This window comes from Rhinolophus sinicus, linkage group LG10, assembly GCF_036562045.2.
Source record: "Rhinolophus sinicus isolate RSC01 linkage group LG10, ASM3656204v1, whole genome shotgun sequence".
In the NCBI taxonomy this organism is placed as follows: Eukaryota; Metazoa; Chordata; class Mammalia; order Chiroptera; family Rhinolophidae; genus Rhinolophus; species Rhinolophus sinicus.
Genome location: NC_133759.1, coordinates 55144635 through 55165538, shown reverse-complemented (window position 1 = coordinate 55165538; position 20904 = coordinate 55144635). Strand labels below are relative to the sequence as shown.

The following is a 20904-nucleotide window of genomic DNA, read 5'->3' as shown; positions in this document are numbered from 1 at the left end:
GCAAGGTTTACTTCCTGCTTTTAATTTTTCTAAAAGGCGTAAGAACTGAAATTACATCCCATGACTATACTTCTAGATTTGGGCCCCACTCCTCCCAAACCAAACAAAGAAATTGGCTTTTTTCTTAATTGCTGTCAGAGTTCATGAGGTATCTGTTAACACTCCTAAACCTGGATTTTCTATGTAAGTACTAATGGCCCATTTTTTAAACAACCACAGCCGGTCTGCAGTGGGACGAAACACAAAAGCTGATAAGCCTTAAATGAATTGGAACCATTATCTAAATGAGAGTCCCAACTAACTCAGTAATTTTCCTCTAAAAATACTTTAATAAAATGGTTGGCACAGAAGAAAGCAAGGAGAAATAAACATTTGCAACATTTCTCTCCCCCCCCCCCCATTAATAAAAATAATTATTGGCTAACAAACTACCACAATGTAACTGTAGCCACAGGATAACCATGTGCTATGGCTTCTTGCTTTCCTGAGGTTTTCATTTTGTCCCACTCATATAAATGCCCACATCAAGAATGTTTTATGGTGAATGTTCTATATATATTTGAGGAAGGGAGAGGAGGACTTAGGCTGAAAGGAACAAAGGAGAAAGGAATTTACTCATTTCATTAGAACCTAAGTGCTACCTCGGAGCTAACAGGGACACTCAAAGGAAAGGACCAAAAAGTAAATAAAGCCTCAGATTCTTCTCTGTAAATATGCCTCTAATTTCACACAATCAGAAAACAACCCGCCTAGATCTCCTGTGGCCAACGCTGGCAGAGCTTTCCCTGGTACCCCACCCCCTCCACATCTCTAGGCTGAGTTCTTCAGAGACCTCCCAAAGGCTGAGGAACACCATCGATCCATCACCCTCTGCTCTGGAGGGCAAATACCTTCCCAATCAAGCACTGACAAAAGAGAAAAGATACTCAATAGAAGAGGGCCCTCTGTTCATTCCAGATTCGTTCCATTCTGATAGTGAACAAAGAAGAAACCAGAAGAGCCATGAAATATCCAAAAGCAAGTGGACCTTGAATAAATCACTGTACTACCTTTAAAATAACTGCAGTTTGTGACAGACTTCATTTCCTGAGAGCCCATTTTACAAGACGAATAATGGGGCAGGATGATTTAACAATAAAATTCAGACTCTGGATCAGACAGCTCAGACACATGCTAGCCACAGGAATTTAAACAGGTAACTTCTTTCCTCTGAGAAGTGTTTGCCTGTTAAATGGGACGATAATAGTATGTAGCTAGCTCCCTTTGGGGATTGTATGAGAATAAATATGGTAAGGTGCAGAAAGTACTTGGCACAGGGGCTAACCCTCTGTATATGCTTAACAAGTTTCATACATGAGGAGAAAGAATAATGAAGATGAAGATGATGATGATCAACACCTATCACACCCTGGAGAGAAAGCCCATTTCACTGTTGGAAACAGCCAGGGTCTACACATCACGTCCTACTCTGATTTCTCCAGAGGGCAGCTTTCATTTTGAGGAAAGAGAAGACAAAGATGGCTGTCCCTCGCCCACCAACCACATGAGCTCATTTCCTCCCTTAAGGCCACTATACATTTTCATGTTCACATCAAGCACTCAACCAGGAAACTAAGCTGTCCATCGTGGACTGGGGACAGGAATCTCTGAGAGGGCAGAGTGAGGGAAATGTCTGGATGACTCGTGGGCAGTAAAAGTTCAAAGTAGGAGGCAACGCACCGCATCTCCAGCAGAATGCAAACCCAGTTAAAGTCAGCCAAGTAACTATAACTCTTTGAAGGATGTCTCCCCACCCCTATCCTGTGCCTAGTATGTGCTACGTGTTTTTTTTTTTAATAAAAAACAGAGAATGATGCAACACATCACCTAGTTCCCTGGATGGAAAAGTACCAGCTCTTGAGAGTTAGCGATATACTTCTAGTAAGCATCCAGAATTTTGAACTTGTGCTTTTGTCAGCTAGAAGTAATCGAGATCTTTAGGTTACAGTAGGGGACTGAAGAGTGCCCCTCCGACCCCCCCAGAAAGATAAGTCTATATCCTAGTAACCGGAACTTGTGAATATCACCGTATATGGTCAAAGAGTAAATGTTAGCTTTACATGGCAAAAGATATGATTAAGTTAAGCATTTTGAGAGGAGGTGTTTCTGCAAACTTATCCAGGTGGATCCTAAATCCAATGACAAGCATCTTTAGAAGAGCGATATGAGTGAGGCGAAGGGCGATTTGACAGGCAGAAGAGGAGGCAGTGGGACCAGAGACAGAGATGGGGCCACAGTCGTGGTATGCCAACAGCCACCAGAAACCAGAAGAGGCGAAGGAAGAACAGTCTCCTTTAGAGCCTTCAGAGAAGAGCATGGCTCTGGCTGATTTCTGACTTTTGGTTTCCAGAGCTGTAAAAGAACAAATGTCTGTAGTTTTACATTTTGCTGTGGCAGCCCTAAGAAACTAATACAGTTTCCTCACTCACAAGTCCACACCTAGGTAACCGAGTTGAGTCATCGTCACCTTCTTAAGTAGTCCAAGAGCCACAAATAGAAACTGGCAGGTACCAAGTAAAAAGCCATGTAAGAAACTAACTACCCAAGAGTGCAGCTCAAGGCAGTTGGAGCAAGGCAAGAATGCAGGGATAGTGTAGCACAATGACCAGGTATTTAAGGAAAATGTGGGTATCAGCTGTAAAAAAGATCGCCTGATACTTGAAGTTGACAATCCAATATATACTTAAGTTATACATACATATACATATGCACACATAATTTTTTAATAAAATTACCTGCAAATTTGCAACCAAACGAAATCTTGGAAGAAAGGATCGCATCTTATAGCCTGACCTCGGGCTTCATGAATATGAAACCTGAAACCTTCTGGATACAGAGCCCTCACTTCCTACCAATTGGCTCACCTCTGGGTCAAGGTTTCTCAAAATGGGATTGAAAGACTACAAGGGTATTCTCCAGAGTCAACAAGTTCAAGGTTTTTATATCTATGGTAAACTAAAAATATTCTCACTTATGAACAGCAAACCAAGTAACAACCCTGATAATTGGTAGTCAAAAGACACCTTCATGCACTAAAACTTAAGTATGTTTGTGGGGGTTGGACAAATTCACAGAGTTCTTGCAGGATAGTTCCTCCTTTGATAAGGGGTCTGTATATAAATTTGAGAAATCTCTCTCTATGGTATAGTCCTGACAATTTGTTAAACCTAACAGAAAAAAAAAAAAAAACACTACATACAAATATTAACTTAAGTATCCTTAATCTTGAAAAGAAAAACACCAGGATGATTTCCATGACAGCATCCAAAGAGAATCAGCAATAAGATGTCTGTCTTCCCTAAGCCTTTTTAGTTTTCCTAAGGCCTCAAAGGGTCACGCTGTGTGACTATCTTCAAATAATAACTTTGTACCACAACTTTAAAAATAGTGGCTAAAGATTTGACAAATCTAATGACAACAAGCCCCCATTTAAAAGGCCACCAGGAATGTTTTCTTTAAATTGTGTCCTTAAAATTCCACAAGATTGATTCATAGCTCCAAGTGATAACTGAAATCTGATGATGGTATGGAGATTACACAGTTCTCTTAACGAGATTATTCCAATCTGAATAAATAATAATTCACAGACTTGAATAAGATGGCTATCCTAATTTATCACCATCACTAGTTAGGCAGATCCTCAAAGGGCTGGGCTATGTTCATGTGTAGGAAGTTTCTCTCTGTGGTGACCAGCAGAGTTTCAGAGGTGACTGACATCTTTCTTTACGGTGTATGGCCAACAATGAAGAGCACACACGCGGAAATATCGAAGAACACTGCTGAAGAAGGGCAGTGTGGAACCTGGTCAACTCCTAAGAAATCTCAAGTTTCACCGACGTGTGCTCCAGAATCATAAACAGCTTCACTTCCTTCTGAAACTGAAACCTTAAGGGAACAAGGCTCCAAAGGAACAGGAGGTGTTTTCTGTTTGATCTGTGTAGCTCCAGCTGTCACCGAGAAAGTCACACAAAATTCTCTAGTCTACATATTCTTGCACGTAACACAGCCCCTAACAATGTGCCCTGCAAACGTTGAGTACTTTATATGGATTCCTTCATTCAATCCTCCCAATAACATTGTAAAGTGTGTGCTATTATTATCCTCATTTCCCAGATGAAAAAATTAACCAAGTTAAGCATCAACTAACTTGTCCATGGTCATACTGATAATAAGTGCTGCAAGAGCCAAAATTCATATTCTGGTCTGGGCTGGAACATGAAACAACTAACTAACCTAACTAGAGATGAGAAATTTGCATAGATAATCTTGTAATACCAGAATATCTTGGTGCTGGGGGAAATAAAAGGATGTTTTTATAACCAGTAATACTTTGTATTAACATAAAAATGGGTTAGTCCCCTAATTCTACAGACCAGTGGCTAGGATGAGGTGACACTGCCTCTTCCACAGTAACAAGTCACATAGTAGAGAAGCCACCCCCAACCTGCACAGTATTTTGATCTATGCTATATATGAAGACAGAGAATGGAAATTTAACCAATTGGCATAGTATACAAGGTTGGAATGAACAGATCACACAATCCATCGAAGAGCCAAAACTTCAAACATCCAGCAAGGTAGAACCAGACTAAAACCAACCACATAAGATTTTACCATATAAAATATTATATTCATATTAACCAATAAGTAAACACAGTACAGGAGCAAGAAGACCACACTGTTCAGTCAACAGAGCATTTGGGACAAATACTTATAACAGCATTATCCATAATAGCCAAGAAGTAGAAACTACTCAAATTTCCATTAAGCAATTAATGGATAAACATAATGCAGTATATTCATAAAAGGACCATTATTTGTCCATAAAAAGGACTGAAGTTCTGATACATGCAACAACATGGATGAACCTTGAAAGCATTATGCTAAGTGAAAGAAGCCAGTCACAAAAGGCCCCATATTGTAACATTTCATTTCTGTATCTGAAACAGGAAAATTCATAAAAAGAAAAAGTAGATTAGTAGTTACCTGGGCTAGGAGGTGTTGAGGGGAAATGGGGAGGTGACTGCTAAAGGGTATGGGATTTCTTTGGAGGGTGATGAAAATGTTCTAAAATTGATTGTTGTGATGGTTGCACAACTCTATGATCAGAAGAAAGACACTTTAGATGAGTGAATTGTATGCTGTATGAATTCTGTCTCAATAAAACTGTCACCAAAAAAATCTGGAGCATTTAGTTGCTTGTATGGTTAAATACAGACAGCAGTATACTATAATTGCTGGGAAAGCTAATTCAGACAGGCTCAAAATCAGGAAGAACCTACCCAAAACAAAAAAGATTGCCAACATGAACGAGTGAGCTCTTCAGTACTGGAAGCATTCAAGCAGAGACTACCTGATTTCTGGTCAAGAATACAACCAAAAGGATCTATTTTAATTGTGGGCTGAAAGCTGGAAGAAACCATCCCTAAGATACTAAAATTCTAATATTTGTCATGGATGACACTTAAGTGACTGAAAAATTAATTGAATTAGGGTATGTTTAGGATTATAAAATGTGCAGATACGCTGCTGAAATCAAATCCATACTCCACCATTTAATAGTATGGCCTTAGGGAAGCAATTTGCCCAAGACTCAGTCTTTTGTAAAATGGAGTCAATAATAATAATAATAATAATAATAATAACAAATCAATTCTTTATAGGCTAATTAGTAAGAATTAAACAACATGCTGATGAGGGCCTTCTCATAGCATCTCACTGGATTTTTAACCACATGAGCCATAGTGATAGCACCTCAACATTTTTAGTTAACACTAGATGAACTATAATATAAACATTTCTAACTAAAACTAAAACACCATCCAGTAGCACTCAGTTAGATTAAAAGGGGCAGGACCCTCTCCTAAACAGAAAGCCCAATGTGTGTGTTGTTTTCCAATAAATATGCAGAAGTTTTAAGAAATATTAGTGCTATTTTAATACCTTAATGAAGGCATACTATAACATTGGACAGTAGAACTCTCCCCATCCCACAAAAAAAAAAAAAAAAAAAAAAAAGCCTCAAACTATTGAACTTACTAAATTAACACAATACAACATTGGAGTATCCTACCTTTTCCTTCATTCTCATCATGCTTGACAGCCTGTTTTTACACTAACTCATTTTACTGGATACTATTTTAACATAAAAAATAGAAGTCCCATGCAACCAAATCACACCTGTAATACAGTTGTCTGACAGGCCCCAGAGAGTGGAAGTCTTTATTATACACTCAGGAAGTCCATATGTGTATTTTACAAGGTCGCAGCTCTCTTTGGAACCTTGTCTATTATAAATACCAGCTTTAGATATATTCTCACTTTGAGATCACTTACACAGGTGACTATTTGCAGGGCAAACAAATGCAATCAAACACTAAAGCTTCAAGGAGATTAGAGAACTGCCAAGGTCTGAACTATATCAACAGCTCACAATCAGTTCATTCAACAGTGCTTTGACAGTACTACACCCGCAAAACAAACATGCCAACGGGGTGCACATTAGATATGGCACCACATTCCAGCAGTTTATTTCTGAGACTTACAGGGAATGTCCATCATTAGAGCTGTTCCCAGAAGACAAGCATCTCCTCAGACAGGTCTCCCTGCCACAGACACTGCCCCATGTAGTTAGGGAGCTCGCAGAAGGATAGGGGGACACTCCCAAGCCTCTGCTCAGTGAGGGTCAGGAAGGAAAGTTTTGTCTTACAATCCGTGCTTTAAAAAGAATTCTGGTCTAAAAGTTTAGTTTCCACAGAAAAGCCATTTGACAAAATCCAACATCCTTTTACAGTAACACTCAACAAACTAGGAATAAAAGGGAACGTCTTCAGCCTGCTAAAGGGCATCTATGAAAAACACACAGCTAAATATCATCCTCAATTGTAAAAGATTGTATGCTTTCCACTGAGATCAAGAACAAGATAAGGTGTCTACTCTTACGGCTTCTATTCTGGAGGCACGTCTATTCACTGGAGGTCCTAGCCAGGGCAATTTGGTAAGAAAAGGAAATAAAAGACATCCAGCTTTGAAAGAAAGAAGTAAAACTCTCTATTTGCAGATGTCATGATCTGGTATATAGAAAATTCTAACGAATACACACACACATACACACGAACCTATCAGAGCTAATAAAGGAATTCAGCAAGGTTGACTACCGGGGGTGCCAAAAAATGTATACACATTTTAAGAGATGCTATCAATGTATTACTTTTCAATGTTGAAATGAATTATGGTACCAATGTATAGTATGACATTCGCTCAAAAAATGGCGTTAATCAATTGAATTCTCACGTCATCATGCGACAGGCAGGACAGTCAAAGAAAACGGCGAAAGAACTGTTGTCGTTCGCACTTCCACTGAGATGGGAGAGCTGACCTCAATGAGAATTTGCCAGAACAATGGATAGGACAAAGGGGGTGGTTGAGTTTCCCCACATTCTCCTGACTTAACACCCCTTGACTTCTACCTATGGGGGGACCTTAAAAGATGTGCTGTATCATAGAAAACAGGCTACACTGGCGGTACTTAGTGAAAAAATTGAAACAGCATGCGCAGCGATGCAAGTGAACACTTTACACTGATGGTAACCACTTTGAGGACTTCTTGCAACTACAGAAGTCAAACGTGACTTGTATTCATCTTTTCTTGTCGGTACATGTGATACTGAGTATTATAATTTTAATAGTTTTTTCCTTTCTTAAAATATGTATACTTTTTTTGGCACCCTCTGTATACAAAAGTCAACTATGTTTCTACACAATAGCAATGAACAATCCAAAAGTGAAGTTAAAAGTTTATTTCATCATCTTAAGGTATATAAATATTGAATCATTATGCAGTACACCTGAAACTAATATAATATTGTATGCCACCTATAATAAAAAGAAATGTTTTTAAAGTTTGTGTTTCACATCGGGCTTGTCCCAAATAAATTCCAGATTTTCGATCTATAAGTTAGAAATTACAAAGTCATTCCAATGACTCTCATTTCGGGCTCTTAAAAATCATACCTTAAGCAATTAAATGTTCATTTGTTCATTTAATAAAAATTTATCAAGTGCTTGCTATATTCCAGGCACTAGGGTGACAGTGAACAAAAAAATCCCTGCCACGCCCCATCATGAAACTCCTAGTTGGGAAAACAAGACAACAAACAGATGAACAAAAAATTCTAACTTCTAATAGTGCTAAGTGTCATAACAAAAATTAACACAGAGAAGAGAGATGGAGGTTGATGGAGGTTGATGCTTCAGATACAGGGGTCAGGGAAGACTTCCCAAGGTGAGATTCTATTATACAATAAACCAAATCAAAACAGGGGTTGGGATGGTTGCGGGGTGGCTTCCTATGCAAGTGGAGCTTAAGAACCATAGAGTGGAAACAAGCTTCGTGTGTTCGTGAAACAGCCAGCAATAGGGTATGCAAGGGGGCTTGTCCAAGGCTAGTCCTGGGGGGAAGACAGATCGTGTGGGGCCTTGCAGACCACGGTCTAGAGTGAAAGCTTTACCCCAATATGTAATGAGAAGCCACAGGCAGGGAGGGGAGAGGAGGGGAGAATGAAGGGGAGTGATATGATATGATCACTCTGGTCCTTTGTGGAATATAGTCATTAATGCTGAATTCAAACACATGTGGTGTAATCAATCCCTCGCTGTGTGATCCTAGGTATGTTGCCCTACCTCTCTGAGCCAATACCTAATGTAGCTCAACTGCGTCCCAGATTTTCTATGGGACTAACACATGATATGCTTAAAAGCTTTTTGCAAACTGCAATTCGCTGCTGAATGCACAGCAAAATGGTCATCATCCTCACCAAGGCCTTCCCTCATCTCCTAAAACAAGTAATTTCTTTCTCTAGAAACAAAGAGCACTTTATCTGTCTACCTCCATTAATACTTATCGCTTTCAATCCAGTATTATAAGCATTATCTATGTACCTTCTCACTTCTAGACTCAAATCTCACCTCTGCAGAACTGATACTTCCTATTACTGGTTTACACTGCCTCCCACACACGCACACACCAGATTGCCATCAAAGCAACTACATCATTTTATTACAATTGATTATATGTCCATCTTTGTCCCTAGATTGTAAATTCCTGGAAAGGAATTTCCATGTCTGGTCACAGGTCTTACCTCCAGTGCCTACATCACTAAAGGGTAAGCTTTGCATATGTTTGCAATTTCCCTTTTCTCTACTGATCAAGAAAGGGTCTTAACGTGAGTAGAATAAATACTTTGATAGTATTCAAACTATTTACAAAAACAAAGGGCTTAAAAATTTTGGCAACATGTGTTTGTATATAACAAATGTAAATTTTAGGAAATGATACTCATTTAACAAATCTGGGAGGATATATCCGGCAAAAAATCGCTAGTCTTTTTTATTCTCACTACAATTTCAGGGTAGGAAAACTACAACCATTAGCTTTGATTCCGCAATCCCAAAAACAGTTCCTATCCCCAAATAGTCTCAAGATTTGAATTTTAGTTCATCTTAAAGATACAATTTCCTTTTATTATTGAAATATATCTGACATATAACACTGTGTAAATTTAAAGTGTATAACATGTTAGTTATATTTACATATTGTAATGTGATTGCCATTGTGGCACTAATTAGCACCTCTCTCACATTACGTAATTATCTTTTTAGTGGTTGGAATAATTAAGTTCTAGTCTCTTAGCAAGTTTGTTAATTATAATACAACATGGTCTGTATTCACTATACTGTACATTAGGATCTCTAGGGTTTACTTAGTACTTGTAAATCTGTACCCTTAAACAAGAGCTGTCCTATTCCCCAACCCCCACCCCTCACCCCCGGGTAACCATCATTTTACTCTGCTTTTATGAGTTTGTCTTAATTATTTGTTTACTTTAATAATACAATGTGAAATTATTTTATTGAAGAACACTGATTAATTAATTTGATTTCACATAGGTCCAGACAACTGTTTTAAATCTGATGATTTCCATGAAATGCTTCAAATACAAGTGTAATTCCTATTGTGTGTTATCTACCCCGTTGAAAAATGCATACTCAATTTGGTTTTCGTATTTTTGATAAACACACCAAAGTAACTAAAGACTCAAAGCAGAAGATACAGAAATTGGAAATTCCTTTTTTTTTCTTTCATAGTTATTCTGCTGCATACTCTCAATTCTGGAGAGCAGGACAATCTGGTTATATTTCTGTAATCTCTTTTGATACTCCATTCTTTCTGTGTGGAACTCAGTTTAATACCTGGTGGTCACTGGTTTATCACTCTTCATACTGAAAACTTATGAGCAGCTTGTTCTCAGGAATAAATAGCCGTCTAGAGTAAGGTGTCCATTTAACACATTTTTATGTGTCCACTGATACATAAGTGGTTCTCAAACTGTGGTCCAGGCCAGCAGTATTAAAATCAACCATGATGGCGTTAGAAATGCAAATTCGTGGATTCCACTCCAAACCTACTGAATGCTAAAGTTTGAGAACCACCGTGCTATGCAGTTAAAAATAATAATAAATGGCTTCTCACACTCCACAGAATTTATAGACTTTAAGTAAAATAATGGTGAAAACATTTAATTTCAGTGGAGCCAAGTGCAAGATATAAGGGTCATAGTCGGGGAAAAAAGAACCTGTTTTTCTCAAGAGATCAGGAAAGGCTTCAAAGAGGAGGAGCCTACACTTCAATTATAACTTGAGAAAGAAAGATTTTTCACACACACACACACACACACACGTGAAACAGGCATTCTAGATAGAACTAGAATGAGAAGATTCAAATCTAGCCCTTAATCAGGCAAAGGTTTCATGGTTCTTGGTGTTTTAAATCATCTATAGAATCCTTTGTTCTTAACCTGGTTTTCAGAACATCACAGTTAAGTCCCAATCTCGTCTGAAGAATACACTTGGGACTATACAGAGAACAAAGCCAGGAAGCCACCATCTAAAGGAGAGCAGTATAAGAGAGTGGTTAAAGGTTTGAGTCAGAGAAAGAACTGGCACAATGCTAATTTTGGTTCTTATTCTTAATACTTGGGGTTAGATAATACTTTTGTTTCCAAAGACAAGTTGCTTCATTTCTATGATGTAGTTTTCTGACATGTAAGTAGTGATAATACTACCTACACCATGGGCCTATTGCTTATTGGGATGACTAACTGAAACAAAGAGTTTGGCTTTCTAAGATTCCACATCTAAGTGATATCATACAGTACCTGTCTTTCTCTGTCCGATTTATCTCACTTAGCATAATGTGCTCAATGTCCATCCACGTTGCTGCAAATGACAAGATGTCCTCCTTTCTCATTAAAGATACATGTTCTAAGCTGACAATTACTATAGCATTTTGGAGAAATTACACTAATATTTCTTACTACCCTTGTTGATAAAGAAACTTCAGATGATAAATATTTTGAGCCATGCCAAACCACAAACACATTGCAAAAAATGTCAACTGAACTGGAAAATTCCTTTGGCTGAGCCCATTTTTACAAAGATCCCCCATGAGCTATCCATAAAGACAGTAACTTTTTTCTGATTGGAGGTGGACAACAGAGCAAAACATCTTCGACTTGGAAAAAAGTCGCTATAATAAGAAAGCATAGAATACTAAAGTATTAACAAGTGTAGTATCTAAAACACTAAAGAAAACTTCATGTTTTATTTCTATGTGGCTTTCGTATTCAGATAGGAAGGTGGAAAGCCAAAATAGTGGAACTGGTTCATTAAGTGAATTGGCTCAAGTAAACTACTTCAGAATAAAGTTCATGACAACCTTTTATTGAATGCTTATCTCAAATCTGCTCTGGCCAACAACTCCATAAAAACAGATCTGGAATAAGGTCCAGGAAACAAGCATACAGTTCTCTCCCCCATCACTTCATTTCCTACCAATAAGATCATCCATCTAAAGCATACATCCAGCTGACCAATTCCTACCGCCCCATGGCCCAGAAACAGCACTTGAATGCACACCTCTGTCATTAGCCCATGCTCAGTGTCTTTGGGCACATGACCGCAGTAACTTCTCCAATTCCATGATTTACTGTCCATTACTTGAAAAGCTGTTCTCCATCCACCTTCTAACTGTTTTCAAATATTTGCTCCAACACCAGACTCCATTTCTGGCATGGTAGTCCTCACTAGCCTGACAGAAGAGCCCTTGACAGAAAAAGAACCCAAAGCTGAACATGGGCACACTTATAACCCAGAGAGCCTCTAAGAGATCAACTGGAATCCACCACTTATTACCTCACAAACTCCATGAGTCTTCAAAAGAATCTACAGTAAGCCTTTACCCTTTTTATGTCCTTCTTACCTGAGACCCCAAAAGTAGTATCAGTTGCAAGCTTTCTGAAGATACTGCTTTCCTACCTACCACAAGGCTCGTAAGCAGCTTTGTTCACAAAGATCTCTATATATCATCAAGGAGACCTTTTCAACTTCAAGGTTCAAACAAAGCAGCAATGCAGACAAAGAGCCAGCAAAGCCATTTCAGAGTAACCAAACCTACCAATGTTTGTCAGTCCTTCCTGTGCCCCTATTTTATCCAGAAAATATTTGAGCTATAGATCTAATTTACACAACCTTGAAGTCGGTGCAGGTACCCAAAGTAAACTGCTTAAAAGCACAAATGCCTAACTCCCAAGTGCCTGCCCCTCAACTTCCCAGATGGAATCAATATGAAGCAACATCATGGTGAAAATAGATGGCCAACGTTTCATTGAAAAACTGCCCACACCCTAGAGAGTGAATATGGCGGGTTAGTTACAACCTCGACTTTCTAAAGACTGGGGTGCGTTTATCAACAAAGATGCTTAAGAGCCATGAGATCCTGATCAAGTTACTTAAGCTCTCTGAGCTTCCTTTCCTTCCTTGTAAAATGGGAGTGATTTTCACCTTGCATGATTTTTAGATGGAGAAAGTTAGATGTTTCTTAATGCAGATAAATAATACCTCTTCACCCCACCTTCCCTCCCTCACCTCCAAACTGTTTCAACTTAATCACACCTTTTTCCTAGCTCCAAATAATTTACCCTCACCGTGGGTATTACATCATTAGAAGCTGATAGGGCAATGTTGCTAGAAAAAGAGACAGATAACGAAGACAAGAAAATGAGGGAGAATCACGAGAGGGAACAGGAAACAGTTCATGTTCAAGTTAGGCAAAGTTAGACAAAAGAGCAAAAAGAACGTAATGCCTGTTTGCCTTTGTTCTCAGTGCCTAGCACAGAGCTGAATACACAGCAGGCACTCCAAAAACCTACTTGAAGCATGAAGAAAATACAAAAATGGAAGTAATGGCACAACACGGAGACTGGGGATAGATCGCTCCGTAAATCCTGGCTTATCCCAGCTATCTAAACTTAAGCTCTCAGGTATGACCTCAAAAAACTCTGGCAGTGTCCTACTGTAGCTGTTGTTCTCTTCACACAGGAATGTTCGACCAAGGCACAGGAAGATTTTCCTTTGGCTAGATTTAAAAGCTGCAGAATGTTAAACCACACCTCATTTGACCTTAATAAACCCAGGATACAAGAGACCAGATTTACTCATTTCCCCCAAGTTCTCCCATTTGAATCTTTCATATCTTGAACTACTTTTAATGAACTTCTACTGCATTCAGCAAATAAAGAATCCTCCCATTGATAATTAAACACCTAATTCCTACGAAGACATTCAGGGGGTGGGGGGAGGGTGATGTCTGATGAAAAAAAGTCTTACTCCAGAGGGCTGAGTTCAAATAAAGGAAAATGGGTCATTAAATAAAACCTGCCAATTCTTAGAGGCTTGGTTGCTGCAGTTAGTGATCATATTCACATTTAGCCTACTTTGAGGGAAAAGGTTATACAGTATATTAAAATATTTATTACCCAATACTGAAAAAAAAGTAGGTCTTGTAAAGTCAGTAGTCAACATGAAGAATGGAACACAAGTAAGTCATGATTATTTTTAAATTTTTGTTATGAAATTTTCAAACATTCAAAAATAGAAGAGTCCCCACACACCTATATCCTATCTTCAACAATTACATATATGGAAAATCTATTTCTTTATCCCTTGATCCACCCTCTACTCCAACTGGATTAACTTAAAGGTAGTCCCAGACGTAATTTCCACCATAACTAATTCAGGATCTATCACTAAAAGATAAGGGCACTTTTTAAAATATAATTCTAACACTATTATCTTGTCTACACCTAAAAAGGAACAATAATGCCGTAAATTAGATAACATCCAGTAGGCAAATTTCCCCATCTCAAAAAAAAAAAACAACAACACTGATTTGATCAAATCAGGATCCAAAGCCCACACATTGCATTTGGTTGATATGTCTCTTTAATCTCTTTTAATCCAAAAGTTCTCCTCTGTCTCTTTAAACTGTTTAATATATTTGTTGAATAAACAGTCATTTGAGGTAAAAATAAAATTCCAGTCATTCTGGGTTTTGCTGATTGCATTCCAATTGTGTCATTTCACATTATACTCTGTCCCCAGCATTTGATCGAGAGTCTTGATCTAATTATTGTTCTTTTTTCCAAGAATACATCATAGGTGGTGAGATGGGCCATGTAAATTAAATGGGATGATATTTTAACGACCAGCCAACCAGACTTCCTCCTCCACCAAGTGTTTACTCCTGACCCTGCAAGAGGCTGGCACCCAGCTGCAGGATACAGACCCACCAGTGAAAGAGCGGTGATCTTCCCTTCCTGGCTGAGCTCCTGACTCTGAGACAGTTAATAATTTAGTGGATGCAGAGAACTAAGCCTAATATTGTCTTTTTTGGTCTCACATGTAAATATTCTCAATTCCTTGGCATACATAGGTTTCAAACGGTAACGCTCTAAATAAAAAAGATCACGATCAAGTCGCCTACCCATTCCACAATCTGCCAATATGGAAAATGTAACCCCTGATGTCTTACGTTAAATAAAAAATGGAATTCAGGCTACAAAATCCCTTTTTAATGGCACACCAGCAGGCAAATATAGATTTTCAAGCAATAAGCAATTTCTATTATCACTGCTAAGGGAGGGGGGAAACAGCCTTTCTTTTTTGCTGTTGTCAGGATGGACGATTAGCGTGTAGGGAAATGCATTTTTTAGTTTTTAAAAAAGCTTTATCGGGAAATAGGCCGCCATAAAGTAATTCATCTATAAAGCAATAAAGGATGTCATCAATTTTACCTTACACTCAAATCACACTCTTGATTCCTATTCAGCTGTATTTCAATTACGCCTTTTATTTGAAGACAGGCCCCTACAAACACATAATGTCACCTACAAGTGATCATCAAAAAAAACCCTGTCGGGACAGGAAAGTTATTTATTTAATGCATAAACTACTCTGCTTTATTCCAGAGGTAACGGTCTCAATGCTTGAATTATTTGCAAAGAAAAAGAAAGCAGGTGTACGAACATGGGGTTAACAATTTTTTCCAGATTTCAAAAGAGTATTAGAAACTTTACAACGGTGGAAATGTCAGCATTTTTACATTTTTATACTTGGAATGTGATTTAAGCCAGTCCCACCCAACTGAACTTCCATTGGAGGCTGAGATGTTCAGGAGTATTGTTATGGCGCACTGTAAATAGCCTGAGGTAGCACATCCTGGGCACACTGTTAGGGTGACACTCCAGGGCATCACTGTCACGTGACTTCACCAAGAACACCAATGGCCCACAATATGTAAGGCTGTGACCACACTGACACTTTATTCTAAAGAATTTCAAAGAACGTGGAATGACAGTAGTTGCTTGTATTTCTTAGTCATGGTCTTGAAACTCACCCATGTAAATACTGAAATCCAGAAGTGCCGTAAAAACTGATAGTCATTGCCATAAAACTACAACAAATGGCCCTTTGACACGCCCTTATTGATGTTTAGAATCTAGAAGTGTAAGTTAAAAGCCATTTGCAAAACAGAAACCCTTTTTTGGGAGGGAAGACAATTTTTCATAAAGAAGTATTTGATTCTTTTGTGAAGATTTTTTTTGTCACCAAAAAAAGGGTAAGAGACTAAAATTTCACAGATAATATGTTACACATGTACTGTTCTGGGTTGAACTGTATCCCGCAAGAAAAGGATATATTGAAGTCCTAATTCCCAGTACCTCAGAATGTGACCTTTTTTGGAGATAAGAGTCTTTACAGAGATAATCAAGTTCCAACGAGCTCATTAGGGTGGGCCCTAATCCAGTATGATTGGTGTCCTTATAAAAAGCGGAAACTTGGACACACAGACATGCATAAAGGGAAGATGATGAGAAGACACAGACAGAAGCCAAGAAGAGAGGTCTGGAAGGTCCTTCCCTCACAGCCCTCAGAAGAAACCAACCCTGCTGATACCTTCATCTAAAACTTCTGGCCTCCAGAACTGTGAGGCAGTAAATTTCTGCTGTTTGATCCACCTACTTTGTGGCACTTTGTTACCACAAGCAATCCTTGAGAACTAAAACATTTATCCATATATAATATGTACGTAATATGTGATAACGGTAACAGTAATTTCAAAACAAAAGTAGCAGCTGTCAGTCAGGTTGGTAAGCACTTTGCACATACTATCATTAAATCCTTAGAATGACCCCACAGCGTAAGTGTAATACTTTGTCCTCATTCTACAGATGGGGAATCTGAGGTTTGGCATCAGGATCCTGTCAGAGACCCGTTACAAAGGCTTAAACAAATAAGGGTTGGTTTCTTTCAAATAACAAGAAGTCTGGAGGTAGGTGGCTGCAAGTAGACACTAAGCAGCTCAAAGACACCCATCTCTGCCATGCCCTTGGCCTTTTCCTCATGGTCTCAAAATGGCTGCTATAGGCCCAAGCCATCACATCTGTATTTTACATCTAAAATGCAAAATGTGAAAAATTACAAACAGCCCAATTCCAACCTGAATGAATCTATTCAGAACAGCCTTCCTGGAAGCCCCAAACGACAGCATCAGCTTGTAACTCATCAACCATCCTATCTACATGGGAAGTTAGGAAATGAGGATATTTTTTAGTCAGTTTCACTGATATCCCATTAAGGTAAAGATTCAGTTAGAAGAAAGGAGGGAGCGGATCTTGATTAAACAAATCTACCAAAGGCCCAAAGAGGTTTAAAACTTGCTCAAGTTCTCAGCTATTAAGTGGGAGACTCAGGATTCATACACAAGCCTCATCTTAAGCTCAAACCCATCCCTGGAATCCCCATGCTATAGTGTACCCTTGGCAAGCCCAAAGCCTGGTGAAGGGGTGTGGTCCTAACCGAAAAAAAGTAGGACAGGGCTGAACCTACAAGGAGCTATTCCTGAGTATAGCAGCCTCTCCTTTTGGTTTGAAAGTAAACTGAGAACCTCTAAACATCCACAGATGCAGTAAGGCCTGCAGAGCCTCTGATACACCACAAACAACAGCACTTTCTCAATAAATAATTGAGGCTGCATTGGTGCTTGGCAATAAAATTTAGGAATCACCTTATCTTTCCTGCTACTCTCCCCCAGGTGTCTGTTCACGTCATAGTTGTAGTTCTCAAACAGGTGAAGCCTTTCACAGATAAATAGGATAAGCAGCTTGGACAGATAGTCCTTTACTTGGCTTCTACAAACAGCAACTGAAGTTTTCTTCACATCTCCTTTAAATGCTCCTTCCCAATTATAGAAAGCCTATATTTATAGGCATCCGCTCTACTTCACTGTCTATACAGTCTCAGCTAATTGAAAGAGATTTTCTTTCCCAATGTTAGATAGCATCATTCAGAAACCAATTCTCTAGCCAGATGCAAAGGTAAGGAAAACTAGCCTAAACACCCACAGTTGTAGCACCCCTCAACAAGTCACTCACTCCCCAGGGCTTTCTTGAAGACCTCAGAGCCTCTTCCTGCTTCAGCATTTGGTAACCCACTGAAGCCATGTGGCAGATAACCTTAAGAGAAAGATATCTCTGGCTGCAGTTACCTCATGGTTGGTACCTTCTCCCCACTTCTCCAGGTTGCAAACCACCAATTTTCCTCTGCTTTATCCATGCAGATGTCCATTTCTCCCCAGCCAAGTCAACCAGAATCTCTGCCAGAGACGGATCTGGTTCTTGAGTGGTGTCATTCCTAAGAACAAGACACGGCAGGGGCCAACTCATTCCAACACCACTTGGCCATGACCTCCCACTGTCCAAATTCCTAATCTAGCCAAGCTGCTTATCCTAGTTTTCCTTCTCCCTAAGAATAAATACATAGTACTCTTCCAAAGCCACGTTTTGATTTAAGTCAAATTCCATCCCATTGCTAACAAGGAAATCCTCTTGCATCAGTTTGATACACATGTGAGATATTTTCCTGTTACGACACAGTGCAAAATTAGTCTCTCCTTCAGTCTTGGGGTGATGCCTGAAATTACAGAACAGGAAAAAAAGGACATTATTACTTTTAGTAAAAGTAGCAAAATAATAACCTCTCTTTATTGTACTTAGGATGCAAATGTGCCTTCCTAAAGACAACGTGCAAAAAAGGAAATGACTTGAGGCACTTAATCTGATTCATTAAGAGGCAATTTGCTAACTGGAAATAACCACAATCCATTGCCCTTCATCTATGCTCAGTTAGTCACACAATTGATACTTGCCTATTAAGGTAAGCCTGTTACAAAATGAGCAAAACCAGAAAACAGATTCTAAAACACAGGAAAAGTTGCACTTTGCTAAGTTATAGGATTTACAATTATTTGCATAATAAATCAGAGACAAACACTTGCAGTTGCAAAAGGAAAGTAATTTACAAGATTCATAAGTCCCTGTTATTTAGTAAAATTAGATCTTTACCTGCAATGTCTACAATTCTGACAACATAATCTTTCAAATCAAAATGGGTGGCAGTTCTTAAAATATGTGCTGCAATCTGTCATTTAATAATAGCAAAAAAAAAAAATTATCATCCAACGTGACTGACAATGGAAAACTACAGAAGTGTACCAACTTCTGTTCAGCACTAATTACAATTAGCAAAATCTCCTTTCTGAAATCCTTCCAGCTCCCCCTTCCTCATTCACCTTCTCTAATTCCAAAGTAAGTCCTCTGATTCAACCAAAACCTTAAGTCTTCTCATGTGAAGACAGAAAAATGTCTTTTAACCTAACAACTAAGAATTAGTTCTTTGATTACACACACACACTCAGCATGGTGCTTAGGAGACAGGCAAGATAAAGCAACCAACCACACAACAAAGACTTGGTTTCCACCCTCCAGAAACCAAACTGACTGGGGGAAAGCAAATAATTATATAACTGTGCCCAGCAAATACTGTATACCACTTGCCATTTTGATTTCTAAGAGCTCTGAGGTTGGAGAAATCCCTGTTGGCCAGAGTGAGTGAAGGCTTTCGAGAAATACTTTCAAGAATTCCAAGAAAGACAAGGACGGCTGAGGGAATAATTACACCATAATTAAATGGGCATTTACCTGATGCCAGGCCTTGAGCTGGTTCCTTCACATGCACCCCACCTAACCCTGCAGAGAACTACATGGGTTAGCAATGATATCCTTTCACGGATAAGAAAACAGAGAACCAGAGAAATTTACCAGCTTGCCCACCAAGATCACGGAATCAGTACAGTTTAGAATAAGGGATAAATCTATTGATTCCTTCCTTCATTCATTCAAGGACTATAATTATTCTAACTTCAAACCCCATTCAGAGAAAAAGACCTCAGAGAAGAAACATATATGGAAAACACTGTGTCCCAGTTTCCCATGGCACATGCTTCCCAGGCACAAAAAAAGGAAAGAAAGGAGGGAGGGAGGGACACAAAGAAGGAAAATTACTTAGGTAAACCAGGAAGTAAACCTCTAAGGCACAGCATCCAGATAAAACATGAGATGTCAGCTGTAGTTGACTTACTCTATTTCTATCCTACACTTTACATCTTGGACAGAGAACCACTTCTGAATGTTTAGTATTAATCCCATCCCATCTGCAACTGACACAACACATAGGAAAGGTTCAAAATTAAAACTTATTTTAATTTTAATGCCTGTAATATGGAAGGAAAGATACCCAATATTCTCCATGACTTGACAATGCCCATTACCTGACACTGTCACCTAAGGCAATACTAGCACCTACAGTTCCAGCACTGAGCACCCAGGTGTGCTCCAGGGATAAGAGTATTTTACCTTCTATCATAATAGTGGTTACTTCATGCTTTACAGTTTTATGTTTTATAATTTACATAATATTTAGTATAAGACCACATATACAATAATAATAAATATACATATATTGGGGCCATGGGTCAATTTTTTTTTTTTTACTGATAAGACAATGAATTCAGATGAATGAAGACCACTGATCCACACACTTATTAAAAGAGTAGACTGTAAACTTCCAGTACCTTCAATAGCCAAACTAAATGACATCACTTGGGAACCACTCCATCAGCTAGAGAAAAAAAATTTTAAAAAACTCAAGTTTCATTTCAGTCTCTCTTTGAAAGGTATTTGATTCCTAGCTGATTCTGGGCACAAACAATGGTTGACCATTACAAATCTGTGGGGCCACCTCATTACAAGTTCATACTGCAACCAAATCCCATTTTCCCTCTGCAAATTCAATTCACATCAATAGCACCATATATCACTGGCTACTGCTGTTGGCTGCCTGATTTTGAAACATAAAATTTTTTTTTAAAGATTACTGCCAATACATAATAGGCAAACCGCAATTTCAATTCCCTACATATGTGTTTGAAGGGGGAGGGTGTCAGGAGCTACACAAGCTACAAAATGTAAATGAAGCCTGTTGTTATCAGCTGTTTATAAACCCCAGGACACCCTCCTCCCTTATTCCACCAGTCACAAAAGGCAGAAAAAAAAGAACTCAATAGTGGCG

The 20904-nt window shown here is 38.7% G+C and overlaps 1 protein-coding gene and 1 pseudogene across 3 annotated transcripts in view; one reads left to right on the top strand and one right to left on the bottom strand.

Moving 5' to 3' along the window:
* The window catches only part of PTPRG (protein tyrosine phosphatase receptor type G), a 692573-nt gene that overhangs the window by 614466 nt on the left and 57203 nt on the right, over window positions 1–20904 (bottom strand). The gene's annotated exons all lie outside the window — the stretch shown is intronic.
* The window catches only part of LOC109445754 (NAD kinase), a 45019-nt pseudogene that overhangs the window by 441 nt on the left and 23674 nt on the right, over window positions 1–20904 (top strand).